A 15,068-nucleotide genomic window follows, 5' to 3' on the forward strand; every position below is an offset into this window, starting at 1 on the left:
CCAGATGAACTGTGCTCTGCCTCTGCCAGTTGTGCCTATGCCCCCGCCAGTTTTTCTTTCTCACTGGGGCGATACTGCTACATGCCTTCTCTGCCTCAGCTGAGGGGAGAGAGAGGGCTGAGAAGTGGACGGTGCTTCTACGCATTAGCAGCCAGTGGATTTACTCCTTTTTCCTGGAAAAGTGTTGAAACAGAGCAGAGCTGCCTTAACTGTGGGTCCCTTGGAAGGAGGCAGGAGAAGGTAGAGGTTTTGTGAGGGGAAAGGAATAAACTCCCCAAAAATGGAGAAGGGAAGGAGAAGTGCTAGACCTCCTAGTGCCATCTCATACTGTTGTCTTCACTGCAGGTGAAAGCCTTCCCCACAAGGACATATCCCTTGAAGCCCCACAGGAGTACAGAGATGCTTTTTTGGTGTTAATATAATGAAAATTCTCATGGCATAACTCATTAATAAATGGCAGCCTTAGAAGTGTAAGAATCAGTGTTAGAAAACAGTTCAGGACTCCATCGAAGAGGATGCTCATATTTATTTTAAATAACACTGATTTCAGTCACTCGTACTCATTTGCTCCTATTTCACTTACTTACCCATTCACTGATACTTAAAAGCACCAAGAGGTGTATCTAAGTGGTCTGCTCAGGACCATGTGTGTGTGTGTCTAACACAAATGACAGGCAACACCAGCTACTGAGTCCTTGCTATGTCTCTTTGGTTTGTCTTGATCAGGTGCAACAAACTATAATCTGGACAAGTTCTTTATATCCTCTGGGAGTCAAGCAAGTCATTATGATATGATTGTGGCCTCAGTTTTGCATTCTTCATCCTCCCTAATTCTTAGGCAAGGCTGCTACCCATCATCTTTGTTTTCTCATTCTGGGTACCTTTATTGCTGCCTTCTAGTTCAGAGAACAGGAATGGCCCATGTGACATATTGAACCCTTGTTCCCATCCTCCTGTTATCAGACCCCAGCCTTCTCTGCTGCTAAGTCATCTTTGATGTGGCCTTGTTGGCGTGCAGAACTTCTGGTCTTCAGGTATGCATATTCCTTAGTATCAGTTTTATTGCTGTTGATTGTACTCTTAGTAGTCCATATGTGCCATATTTTTAATCCTTGATCTGTATTGTATCACCATAAAGATGAGAAACATGAAAGTAAGTAGTGATTCAAACAAGCCCAAGGATTAAAAAGAATACCCCAAGAATACGTAAAGACTCACTAATAGGTAAACCAACTTATAGTGGGATAGAATAAGGCTAAAAGAAATAAACCCATGTGGTCCATTTTTGATGTGGTAAGAGTTAACAGTGAGGTGCCTCAAAATTCTGTATTTGGCTGCTACTGGTTTGTATATTTATTACTGGAAATGGAATGATCAGCTGTTAGCAGATGACATCACTTGACTTACAATGAAATCTCAACAGCAAAGATATTATCAATGACTATCATGGGTGAATAACTAACAGGATTTTTTGAGAGCCCACCTGCAAATTGTGTTCTTGGAAATGAAGGGATTTGCTGAGCTTTTGTTTGGTTTGTTTGTTTTCATAGTCTGGGGTTCCGTGATTCTGAATAGTCTACTTAAGAGAGACATGCATGTCGTATCCTTTAGAAGAATTCAAAGCTTGAGTCTTGAGGTCATTGATCACATCAGGCATCTGGAGTGTGTTGTAATGGCAGAAGGCCAAGAGGGGAGATATTCTGGGTTTGCTGAAATCTGGACTAGGTCCATCTAGAAAGGCAGGTCAGAGGGAAACTATGATTCCTTCTGTAGAGGAGTGGCTCTATGCCATGTACATGAATGAGGAGGGAACAACAGTTGTGATCAGTGTTGGATGTGCTGTGTTTCCTTTTTCTGCTAATTGAAAAAGATTTTGGGTGCATGTGGTGCAAGCCAGCAGAAATGCAGCATAAGTGAAGTTCGTGTGATTGAAGTGTAATCCTGGGTACAGTAAGAGCAAATTAATTTTCCTTGAATGACTAGTTTGGGAATCATTGGCAGGGGTCACAGAGAAAACAGTCAGCAGCAGGAAACCACAGAAAAGCAAAAACCCATGTAGCTGATTGGCAACTTATGACATGAGGTGAAAAAACATCTGGAAAACACTCAACTTATCAAATAGGTGTTAGATTCTCAGCAAGTCACCTACTGAGGAACTTGTCTGGCAAAATGTAACAGAAAATTGCCGGAGATATCTGATGGGAGTTCTTGCAAGAAGGTGAGCAATAGCTGCTGGTGACTCCATGACAAAAACAGGCAGATGAAGCCACTGGCACAGTGATAACAGGGCAGCATGCTGCAATTTTGCTGTACTTGATAGACACAAATGTTGATATTTTTCAGTGGAGAAGCAGTCAGGAAGACACAAAATTGACAACAGAAGAAGAAGGTAGAAAAAATGTTGTTTGAACTCAGTGTATGGCACACACGAGGTGTCAAGGAATTTAAAGAGAAGAAATATTTCACTTGTTTATCTCCTAATGCTAGAGCCTGAGATACAAGGATAAAAAAGGTGATGATTCTTAAGAATAAAAAGAAATTTGATATAACCGACAATACTGACATGTCAGAACAATTCTCATGACTGGAATGTTGAGGGCTCACATAATCTCTATAGGAAGGAAGGTGTGGTATAATTCCATGAAATTTAAAGGTCTACCAAGCATTTCACTATGACCAAACATGAAAAGAATGTCCAAAATCATCCTAAAATAAACTAAGTGTTTTCCCTTGTATTTGAAGAAGTTAACATATGTCAGAAAGGTGTACAGCTCTGAATTCCACTGGGACACCCATGGACAAGTATACAGGCCTTGTATATACTCAAAAACAGATTAACTGACACCACAATCAAATCTAACTTGGGAGAAACAAGCAAGCAAGCAAGCAAGCAAGCGAACAAACAACAATTGTTTTAAAACAGTTTGCCTAACAACTAATTCTCATCCAATTACCAAAGAAGAAAATACCACCTTTCCCGGTATTGGCTTTCCCCCTTCTCTTTCAGTCTTTGTCCCTTTTCCTTACAAATATTCTGGAAAATGTAATCCTTTCACATATCAACAGGATACAAGTCAATATCATAACCAAGTCTGAAGTGGTTACATTCTATAGTATTGTCCCCATATGGGCTTCTAAGTATGAAGATCAGTTAGCATATGCAGGTAGGAAAGATTAGCAATACCATTGTCCTTGCATCTATTCAGAAGCTCAAACAAACCCTCATGATTTGTAGATGGTAACAATATAAACAGAGACACAATTATTTCCTTAATGCACAAATATCTTAATTTAAAATGGTATCCACTGAGAGCTAACTTCATAGTTTTTTTTAGTGTTAATAAAACTTGCCTGAAATTATTAAGAACTCATACATCTTTTTACAAAAGTATTTTTTATATCCAAATGAAGATAGTATAATTCTATATTTTAGGCACACAATAAAACCATATTGAAGTCATCCTGTCCTCAGTGCATACCTATATATATATGTACCTTTGGTTTTCCTACAAGTCTCTTGAATTAAATTCTGAATTATGTGGGTGTTTACCCACAACAGCTAAAATTACTTTTCAACTCTGAGCTGTTTTCCTGAAAATCTGAATATTAAATATTAAATATCCTCACTCCAAGAGACTAACCAGAACAGAAGAATCAAAGAAGCTGAGAAAAGTCTTCGCAGGATCAATCAACCTTTCAGTAACTAAAAGTTCTTCAATATTTCACTTTGACAATCTGCATAGTATCAGAACCCCACCATATTCCTCACACCTATGTGGGTTTAAGATTTGATTCTTCACATTTTTTAAATTCTGTAAATTGACAAATTTTTATTACTACCAACTCTCCTTTAGGCATCCTTGGGATTCAAGATCTCTCATTAGCTGAAATTATAAAACACCCTGCCAAGCTATTTTTACTAATAACAATACACCTGGGAATTTCTGAACCTCTGCAAATATAACTGAACAAAGGTAAGCAGGGCTGGTCTAAGCAGTAACCTCTAACCTTTTGCAATTTTTTCTTGTCCCTCAAATGTGTTCTTAAATATTTCAGGATGAGTATTTAAGCTGTCATGTGGTAACGCACATTAAAAATGGATTTGTCTGGAAAACAGTCCAAGGAAAAGAAAAAAAAAATGCAGTTCATCACCTGGATGAGTTCCCTGGTCCTGTTCATTGTGCATTTCCACAAACTGTTGTCCCGGCATCTGTCAGAAATCAGGCATGGGCAAAGACAGCCTGAGGCAGCATTGCCATAGAAGAAGTGTTTGTCAACCGGCATCATCAAACATGCACACAGCCTCCTGCAAATATCATGTTAGGTCTCTTCATAAGGCTTATATAAACCTTCTGGGTGTGCTTAGGTAGTTCCTTCAAGTGTCCGACATGGCTGCAAAACTCCCCTTTCTCTAAATCTGATCCCAGGCCACTGATCAGCAAGCATACGCGTTCCAGCTCTTCAAGATAGCCTTTTTCACTTCCACACTTCTCAATTTAGCACTTAACTGTCTGTTGAAATAAGCTACCAGTCTGCATGTGTGATAAGTCACATTATTTTGAGTGAATAATGACACAACAGAAGTGCCTGCAATAAATCACCCCTCTACACTATCCTGCCCACTCAACAGAAGACAGCCATAAAGGCTCATTTCTTGAGAGATGATTTCTTCACTATTTTTGATTTCAAACAGTGCTGTGAAATAGTAGACTCCTCTTTCCCTTCCCTGTTTAAGCTAACTTTGAACCACAGATCTCCATAACAAAGTCCAAGGCATTCACTACATGTATGTTTCTGAAAAGAATCCATGATCAGAGGGCAGCATCGTTCTCAACTAATTTAAAAAAAACCAACCAACCAAAAAAAACCCCCAGCATATTTCTTGAAGATAGCTCTTACATTTGGAAACCACCTTCTCCATCATTCTTGAGACTTTGGTGCTATCGGAGATGGCTCCAAGTCAGTTTTATCACTCAAAAAATAGTTTTCCTTCAAAAAATTTCCTACACAACTGCTATCTGTGGTAAGTTCTATGTATTTAACTCAAGAGGCAAAAGAAGGCACTTTTGTCTTTCCATCTGTGCCAGCTCCTTTGTCTGCAAACAAAGAGCTGCACTATTTGAATTAAAATATTTTCCTGATATTCAGATCTCTCATTGAAATCATAGGATGAACTTAACACACATTCAATTAATTATAATTTATGAATAACTTTCTTTTCTTGTTATTCATTGAAGCAAAAACATTGAAGTACAAACTGTATTCCTTTTTCTTCTAAATACCCTACATAACTGGACAGAAATTGTCATCATGTCCTACTTTCTTTGCAATTTTGCCTCTGCCCTCCACAAAAGACTACAATGTTTTTTATTTGCTTCCCCATAGGAAAAGGAAGCTTGATCAGATTTCTTCTGTTTGGTAGTTTCTAACTCTGTCCATAATATTTCCTTGCATTAAGCTGTTTAGAACATTTACAGTTTTTCTCAAGATCTCAAACCTTCCCATTCAAATGTTTAATTCCTTATCCAGTATGCTCCAATCCCCCTGAAATCTCACATGTGAATCATGCAGTCTCAGATTGTTAGCTGAGACATGTCTAAATTTTCTAAGCAATTTAGACATGCAGAGATTGCATACAAAGAAGTGATAGAAATTATAGTGTGTGTACTTTTACTGTGCACTGCTTAAAATGACAAAGAACCCGGTATTCCTTCAGAATGCTAAGTGTGTAATATTGCATGAACTGGATGTTTATTGTAAACCTTTTTCTCAGTAAAAATTCAGTTTTTCTTAAAGAAATAACTAATACCTTGAGAGAAACTTCTTTCCCATTATGGCCATTCTAGATGACATCTCTTGGACATCTGCACTCCTGTTAATTGCTTGGAAATTCATTGCATTTCCCACCATCTACCTTCTTTGGATGTATCTTTATTATACATAAAGGTTCCTCCAGACCCAAGCATTCATCCCACAAATTCATGTTTGTATATCCTAAAGCTAAATCATTTTAAGGCAAATCTGTTCTACTAAACTAAAAAATACCCATCTTGATGTATACAATGAAGCATGCATGCAAAGCTATGCATATTACTCCAACCAAAGCTTTATATAGGCTGACTTCAGTGTTTCCTCCAGATTATCAACATACTTGTTGGGTTTTGTCAGGGATAGAGTTAATTTTCTTCCCAGCAGCTGGTATAGTGCTGTGTTTTGAATTTAGGATGAGAATAATGTTGATAACACAGTGATATTTTAGTTGTTGCCAAGCAGTCGAGGACTTTTCAGCTTCTCATACTGGCCTGCCAACAAGAAGGTGGGGGGCACCCAAGAAGCTGGGAAGGGACACAGCCCCCCACAGCTGACCCAAACTGGCCAATGGGATATTCCATACCGTATGATGTCATGTTTCATATATAACTGGTGGGTGGGCTGGGAGGTGGTACAGCTTGGGAACTAGCTGAGCATCGGCTTTGGTGGTGAGAAATTGTGCTGTTCATCATTTGTTTTGTATATTCTATTATCATTATTATCATCATCACCATCATCATCATCATCATCTTCCTTTTCTGTCCTATTAAACTGTCTTTATCTCAACCCATGAGTTCTATTTTTTTTTCTCCCTTTTGGATTCTCGGAGGGGGGAGGGAGTGAACAGCTATGTGGTTGTTTTAGTTGCTGGCTGGGTTAAACCACGACAATACTCTAAACCTAGCTTCCCCGATAATACTTCAAACTATTGTTCCAAATTACTTAAATACAATGGCCCATAAAGCTCAGCCTCCCAACCCAAATGTCTCCAACGAATTAAAAACAGCCCCCACAGTAGCAATCATATGTCTCCTGTGCCTACTCATTGCAGGAAGCAAAGTCATTCTTGACAAATTCTATCAAGTTAAGCTACAGCAACCAGCAGCTTCTTTCTCATCATCCAGCTGTACTTCTATGTTTAAATTGCTGTCGATTACATAAAAAGTCTGCCTCTTTCCAGGGTGTATCAAAGTTCAAAATAAAACAAACTACATCCAGTTCTTCAATATTTGTCTCTCCAGTTCCATGGCTCTTTTTTTGCCAGGGCTGAAGGCAGCCTGCCTCTAAGGTCTGTGTTTTCTCAATCATTTCCCTTTCTTTTAGAATTCTGTAAAATATTTTTCCGTCTCTTGCTTCACAGAGACAATTGCTGAGCAGAGGAACCCAGGTACTTCTTCTGTTAAGCCCTCCAGCTCTCTATATAACAGGGTATTGTGGAGAAAAGCAGGTATTTCATGTGGTAGGACCTTACTTGGATTGTTAGGGACAAGTGTTCAACACTTACCAATACAAATTATTATGTACTTCAGTGATTTATTTCTAACATTAATATAGTGTCTTCTGATACACTTGCATGAAGTTTGCATCCAAAGGGACTTTGGACATCACAAAACCAGATCTGAGGCAGACTTCTGGCCAGGCAAGTGGTTCCTGTTCAAGAGAAAGTACATGTGTTGTTGGCTGAAGTGCTGTGTTTTCTCTTTCCATCTCTTACTCTCTCTACGCCTCCTTGCACATGGTGACAAAGGTGTTTTGTTGGTGAAAGATGCCAGGGAAACAGGAAAGCACTGGGTGACTCTGTGTGTTGTCTGTTCAAATAATGGGCCCACCCACCGACTTCTTGTTTTCCTATGCTTTAATGACTGCACAACAACTAACCACACAACTATGCCTGTATGACTTACATGACTAAATATGCTTCTGCTGAATTGTTTCGTGCTGATTTACTTGTAAGTTCTGAAACTTTTTCCCTGGCTGTTAGCTCAAGGCACCCCAGCCTAAGGCCTATATCTTGAATCCTGCATGTCCTGTCTACTTCATGTCCCACCTGCTGGTCAAGCAGCCTATTCTTAGATCTCCTCTACACTGCCAACTCTTGCAATACAATTATCAGTAATGGGTTTTGCCTGTCCTTGAGCCTGCTGCAGAGTGACATGAGAAGCTTCAACTTTCTCATATAATTCAGCCCTCCTGGGGGAAAAAAGTATAAGAAAAGCCAAATGGTTTAATTAGCCTCAGCCTCACAGTCTGGAAAGGACAGACATCAGACCTGCTTGCTGCAGGAAGCAAGAAGGTTCCTTCTCCGTTTCCTCAAGGGCCCATACTTTTCCCAAGGTAGCACAGTTAAAAAAAAAAAAAAAAAAGACACAGAAAGAAATAAAGGACAAAGAAAGGCAGCTCAGTTCCCTCTTTTGTACTTTCTATTTTCTCCTCAGAAGTTGGGATTTGTTCATGTTCGCTTGTCTTCTAGTGGTGCAGCAATTCAGCAAGCAGGTAACAGCTGCAACAGGATCCAGTGGCTGGAAGGACCGCAAGTGCTAGTCTGCTAGCACAGGAGAAATAGTGACTAGCTGCCTAGCTTCTGGAGAGGGCTGGCTACAATCCCATCACTTCAGAGAATGAGGTCAAGACTGAGGTAAGCAGAGAAAACTCAAGTTTTTTCTGCATCCGCCTTGGAAAATCTGTTCTTTATACCCTACTTTCTGTTCATTAGCAAAATATACAATGTCATGCAGGCACTGTCACTCTGTTTGAAAAATCTTGGACTCTGATATATATGATTAGTAGCATGCTCATTCTGCAAGTAATTCCAGAAGCCTCTGTGGAGGCTTCTTGTGAAAGTAGGAGCAAGTCTCCTTGAGTAAGAAAATCAGAATCCATTGCAAAATAGAAGTGATTATAAAGCTTCCTTTCATAGCCTATAATTAAAGTATGCTTACACTAGAAAAAGAGCTTAGAAAGCTGAGGATCCTGGAAGATTCATGGAAACTCAGTTCTATCTTTTTTTTATATATGGAATGGTATATTTTATTTCCCCTTCTAGCTTTTGTGTTTTTAGTGCAAGGATTTGGCTTCACATATTTACTGTGGACTGGAAATGGGAATAAATGCTTGACAGAGCACAAAACCTAAATGCTGTATGTCACAAGATACAAGTAAATAGATGGTAAATATAGCCAAGGGGCTTCTGAAAATGAAATGGTCAAACTTAACTGTCACTGGAATGTCAGAGGGTTATGAAAAATTAGTAGGTAGGTACTTGAAAGGGTCAACCTTTAGTAACAAAACTACTTTAGAAAACCTATACATTCTGAGACTCAGAATCACACATATGAGAAGAGAGAAGAATTAGAGGGCAATGGAAAATTTTTTAAAATGTCTGGAATGTGACAAAACTACTTCTTTTAGCTGGTCGTCTTTCCGCTGACTAAAATCGAACAGAGAATAGTTTGTAATACATTAGCATCATCTGCTGGATAGTGCAGGGAATACAGTTTGGAAACTGCAATACTAATTATGACAGATAGCATTATTGTATTTGGCAAGCCATCCAGAATAGGGGGAACAGTTCAAACTCCTTTTTTTAATAACATCTCATATTTAATTTTCTTTCTGGAACTTTGATGTTTCTCTGGTAAAACATGGGGATTAAATAGGGATTTTCTGCCTAAAAAGTCTGTAGCAGAAAGTGCTGTGCAATAACTGTAGGAACAGCAGACATTCTGAAAATACAATATTGGCATTTAATTACAAATGTAACATTTACTAAAAGGGGTTTAATTACTTTAGCTATAGAACAATTTGAGCATCTTTACAAAGAAACCCGGAAAAACCATCCAGTCAGAAGGCAGCAGTCCCAGTCACCTTAGAGAGAAAAAAGGAAATTGGTTTTCGTTGGAAAAACATAAAGCCTGGTGGGAAATAGAAGTCTTGAAAGCCTTGGCTGTAAGGGATGTCAGACGTTAATTTGACAGATTGAAAGAGGGATGCACTTCATGTGCATGGAAAAGACTGTTAAAAAATAACATCAGCAGAACTCTACAGGGATTGTTCTAAATCTCTCCAAAACTGAACAGATGTTGAGAATCATGAACAGCTATAGTAGGCAAAGATCAGTTACTATCTGATTACTGGATATATTGTTTTGCAAGGGCAATGCTGCATTCTCAGCAGAAGGCCCTGTGCCTCGCACAAGAGCTGGACAAGAGTTACCATCCTGTGGTGTTGCGTGCCACGCTAGAGCACAGCAGACTCTTCACGAGCTGAGCCTGCTGCAACACGAGGGTCTTCTGATACTACAGAGGAGCCAGTGGACACCCAGTATTGCTGATTCATGTGAGAGGAACTCTCATTCTTTGGGTTTTGTATTAATCACCTGCCTAATATCAAGTAATTCTGAGGGATGGGGCATTTCCTTCTTCCTCATGCGCAGAGAGTCGCTCAGAACTGGGAAGCTTTTCCTTCGACTTTTCCTTATGCTCATATTGCCATGGTTCATGGGGGTTCAGAGAGAAGAAAAATGTAATTTCAGGAGCACAGGGATGTTGCCACAGAACAGATGAGGACATCTTTAGTCTATTATCCTCTGTGACAGAAGACAATTAGTATTGTTATATCTCGTACTGTGATTGCATCTAGTATGTCCTACATGGTGTAAAAAAACCATAAAGTGAGTATTTATTTGAAATAGTTTACTTTCTGACCGCAGAAAAAAGCAAACCCATAAATGCTGGAAAGGAAAATGATGTCTTACAAAGTCATAAACTTGCATTATATAACACTGCACCACAGCCCCAGCTACTGATCAGCTGTGCCTTGAGATGAAGCACTGTGGTCCTTTTAAATGCTCATGAATATACATAAGCAAATACATAGCTTTTTTCTGTATCTTGCAGCAGGAAGTTTGACTATATAAATATATTCTGCTTGAATAAAATTATTTTTCTGTATGTTTTTTAACTTTTAATTTCTAGGAATATTTTCTTAATTTTTATGTGTTTATTTGTATTTATGTATATTAGCAGCTAAGACTAAAATCTGTCGGAGTTGTGAATTGTGAGTATTCAAGTTCTGGTCCTTTATTAAGTCCTTCAGAGATCGCTGTAAGCCTCCCCAGCCTCGACTGACTTAAAGAATTGCTCTTTTCCAGCATTTTTGCAACTCCTTCCATTTATGCCTTCCTTCCAAAATTCACAGAGGCTTCACAGAGCCTCATTTCTTTTGTTCTGTTTATATACAGCAGTACAGCAGGCAGACAGTCCCAGCCTTAAAACACTTAGAGCCCTATTGACAATACAGAAGTGAATTCAAGAAACAAATGGTTAGAGGTGAAGAGTAAGGAAGGTCAAGTAATAATAGTGTGAGCATGTTCTGGTGACAGCCTGTGATTCTGTGTAGTTTTCTAGTTGCCTAAACTTAGATGCTCCTTAGATGCTACTGTTTCATAGAAGGTGGCAGAGGTGAATTGCAAAAAGGGAGCTAAAGCAGATAGATATTCTTTACTTTTTCCATGACCTATCTACCATGTATCAAGGTCAATGTAACAAAGCACCAAGATACCAGTAGAGGTTGTGGAATAAAATAACAAAAGTTGGAGACAATGGTAAAATGAAGGGGTTGATCAGTGATGGTATATGATAAAAGCACTATTATAGAGAAGGGCACTTAGTTATAAGTTCATGCAGCTGAGGAACAGAAGTAGAACATGGTGTAGCAGAGGAAGAATAGCACAAAGGAGATTAGCAGTTGAAGAAGCAAACAGGGAAGATCATGAAGTCATCAACATTTTGAATGACTCCCAGCATGTGCGGCCCAGGAGCAGAGACTCTAGCTGTAGTGGAACAAGAGAAGGACTCGTATGACAAGTTGTGACATTTGGTCAAAGAACAGGAGGGCAGATCTTAGAGATATTAGGAGGGTAAACAGAGCATGACAGCTTGCATGTCAGAGCCGTATAAAAATGATGGTGTATATATAAAATCACGACTGTGTATCTAAATGGCTAGGAAAGTGACAGAATCAGTGTGATTGTGCTGGTTTTGGCTGGAATAAAGTTTTCTTCACAGTAGCTAGTATAGGGCTATGTTTTGGATTTGTGCTGAAAACAGCATTGATAACACAGGGATGTTTTAGTTACTGCTCAGCAGTGCTTACACAGAGCCAAGGCCTCTTCTGCTTCTCACACCACCCCACCAGCAAGTAGGCTGGGGGTGCACAAGAAGTTGGGAGGGGACACAGCCGGGACAGCTGACCCCAACTGACCAAAGGGATATTCCATACCCTATGACGTCATGCTCAGCATATAAAGCTGGGGGAAGAAGAAGGAAGGGGGTGACGTTTGGAGTGATGGTGTTTGTCTTCCCAAGTAACCGTTACGTGTGATGGAGCCCTGCTTTCCTGGAGATGGCTGAACACCTGCCTGCCCATGGGAGGTGGTGAATGAATTCCTGGTTTTGTTTTGCTTGCACGCGTGCCTGTTGCTTTACCTATTAAACTGTCTTTATCTCAACCCATGAGTTTTCTCACTTTCACTCTTCCGATTCTCTCCCTGATCCTGCCGGGGGGGAGCGAGTGAGCAGCTGCATGATGCTGAGCTGCCGGCTGGGGTTAAACCATGACATTGACAAAGAAGGAACATTTAAGTCTTCATCAGCTCAGGTTATGAGAGGCCAAAGAGAGGGAGTGGGGTGAGGAGATGAGAGCTAGATTTTTGAGTCTCTGAGTTGAAACCATGTCACAAAGAGAAGAGGTGGTGTTATGGAAAAGAATCATGTTGGATAACAGCTGAAAAAGAAGGAAAGGAGAAAAATTATTCATATGGTTCAGACTGTGAACTAGCGGAGAGAAGCGTTAGAGAAGGAAATTAAGGTGAACAAGGGACGGAAGGATTTCAAGAAGCAGGGAACAGTGGCCTTAAAGGCTCAAGACAAGATGAATGAGGTAGCAGTTGAGACCCTAAGATTTCCTTAGGACGGTAGATCATTTGAGGCTAGAACACTAAGGCTCCCCTTAAGCACCAACTGACACCTCTCTATTTTTTCTGAGGGCATGACCTAACCATTCAGTCCTTCCTTTTCTTCAGAAAGGCAATTAGCATGAAAGAACAAAAAGAAAAATAGCTAAAAATATACAGTGAATCATGGAAAATTATATCTACTAAATTTCACAGTGTACTGCTATTGCCATAGTAACCCTGGTTGCTAGATTACTGCAAGCTGTTTCTTTGCTAAATTTTCCTGGAAGCTTTGCCAATTTTCAGTTTGGTTTCAACATGAAGTTTAATAAAGAATAGCTCTGAGAACTCACATTGCCTCCTATTTCTTTTTTGCCACCTCCCACTTTTATTCCCCTTTCTAAAAGATAAGTCCTTTAGGGAAGAGTTTTCAAAGGCATCTTTTGCCAAAGGTGCAAATAGACTTATAGCAGGATTTGCACAATCTGTTAGGTTTCTGATTCTTGATTTCCAATTCTGTGAAATGTAATCCTCTGTTGGAAAATGAGGTATTACTTACAGCTGCTTTTTTTGGTTGTTTTTCTCATTCCATCTAATAGAAAAGTCTAGCTCATCAGTGGTACAGCACCATATATCACAAAGCAAGAAAGTAAAAAAATAGCATGAGAGGGAACATGAAAAGAGACTTTGCCTCTTTGTCCTTCACTATTTTCCAAAAGAAACAGTTTCCAACCCTAATAACAATCCCCAATCTGAGAAGGGTAGGAACTATAAGGAAAGAAGGGGACTCAAGCAATGGACTTATTTGCTCACAGTTTCTTCTCAGACATTGTAGAGCTGCATTTCATGTGTGCTTTGAAGAACAGAGCTTTGTATTTTGCCTCCAGGTATGTATAACTGGTCCTCTTTTTTTCTCTTACCCTGTGGAAATTTCAGAAGAGTAGCGTGGGTGATGTATAGTGCCACAACAGAAGATGAGATGACTAAAAACATTGGGAAAACTTTGTGAGTTAAGTTCACCATTGCTGTTGATGCCTGCTTGGTAATGCACAATGAAACGCATGCAGCGTCACTCTTGCAGAGCAATGCTGTTGTCCTTTTCCATCCAGCAGTGGAAACATGTCCAAAAAAATGGCATCCTTCTGGCAGATGTACAGGCTCACGAGCTAAGTGGCATCCTCTAATTGGCATCCTTTGGCCAATGAGTCATGAAACCACGATGGTCAGAACCAGATGATATTTTAGATTTTGGAAATAGACAGATGATCACTTTGTCAGTCTGACATAGCTCATTAGAATGTAAAACCAAAATGCCTCTCACTTTTAAGACAAGAAATAGGATGATTGTGGACATCTAGAAGGACCAATAAAGTACACGTGTACTGTATCATTCAGGAGAGACCTCTTGTGACAATTGACATACCAACTTGTTAGAGACAAGGGAGAAAAAACTTGGGTGTAAAATCAGGAAGTTACTGTTTGGCTTGATTCTTGAGCATCTCAAGCTAAAGGCTGACCAGTCAAAGAAACAACTTTAGGAGTCATCAGGTGCAGAAAGAAACTTTCATGCTTACCATTGGCACACACAGAAATGCAAAAGGGACATACAATGGATATGTAATCTCTTTTGCTCTGAGAGAAAAAAAAACCAAACAAAAAAACCCCAAGTTGAAAATAGAGCTTAAGGCAGTGCTTCTGGTACAAAGATCTTTTGGAGTCAAAGCTCTTAACCTCTTAAGATACGACTCAGTCATCTACATAAACTTGTCTTGGGTAATACAAATTTAATTATTGCTGCTACTTTTGACGAGCCTGAGGTTAAATGATAAACTACTGTGTTTCATCTACAATTTCCTTTTGTTGCTGCTCCCTCCTTCTGGATAGTAAAGAGGAACTCAATAAGTTCTCTGAAAGTGAAGATGTATTTTCTCCTTAATAAAGAAACACACAAACATGTACCAGAAAAGAGTATCAGGGAAGACCTGGCTGGAATCAAATAGTGTGCAATAACAGAAGAAGAGAAAGCAGCTGTACAAAATATATGTATAGTGTCCCTTCAAAGATTCTCTATAGGAGTGCTTCTTTTGGTGAGGGAATTTGGTAACGCCATATAGATGTACAGTTGTACACTGAGAGAAACTATGGAGAGTAGAGTGTGATCAGAGACTGACTGAGCTCTGGGATAGGTTACAAAAATTCATAAAATACTAGAAAGGTTTAAAAAAGAAAGACCTCAAATGTTGTAAGCAAGAAGCATCGTCAAATGTGAGCTCTTTCAAAGGAAAATTATGGTATACACCCACAA

Source organism: Grus americana, unplaced genomic scaffold, assembly GCF_028858705.1.
Source record: "Grus americana isolate bGruAme1 unplaced genomic scaffold, bGruAme1.mat H_2, whole genome shotgun sequence".
NCBI classification, from domain to species: Eukaryota; Metazoa; Chordata; class Aves; order Gruiformes; family Gruidae; genus Grus; species Grus americana.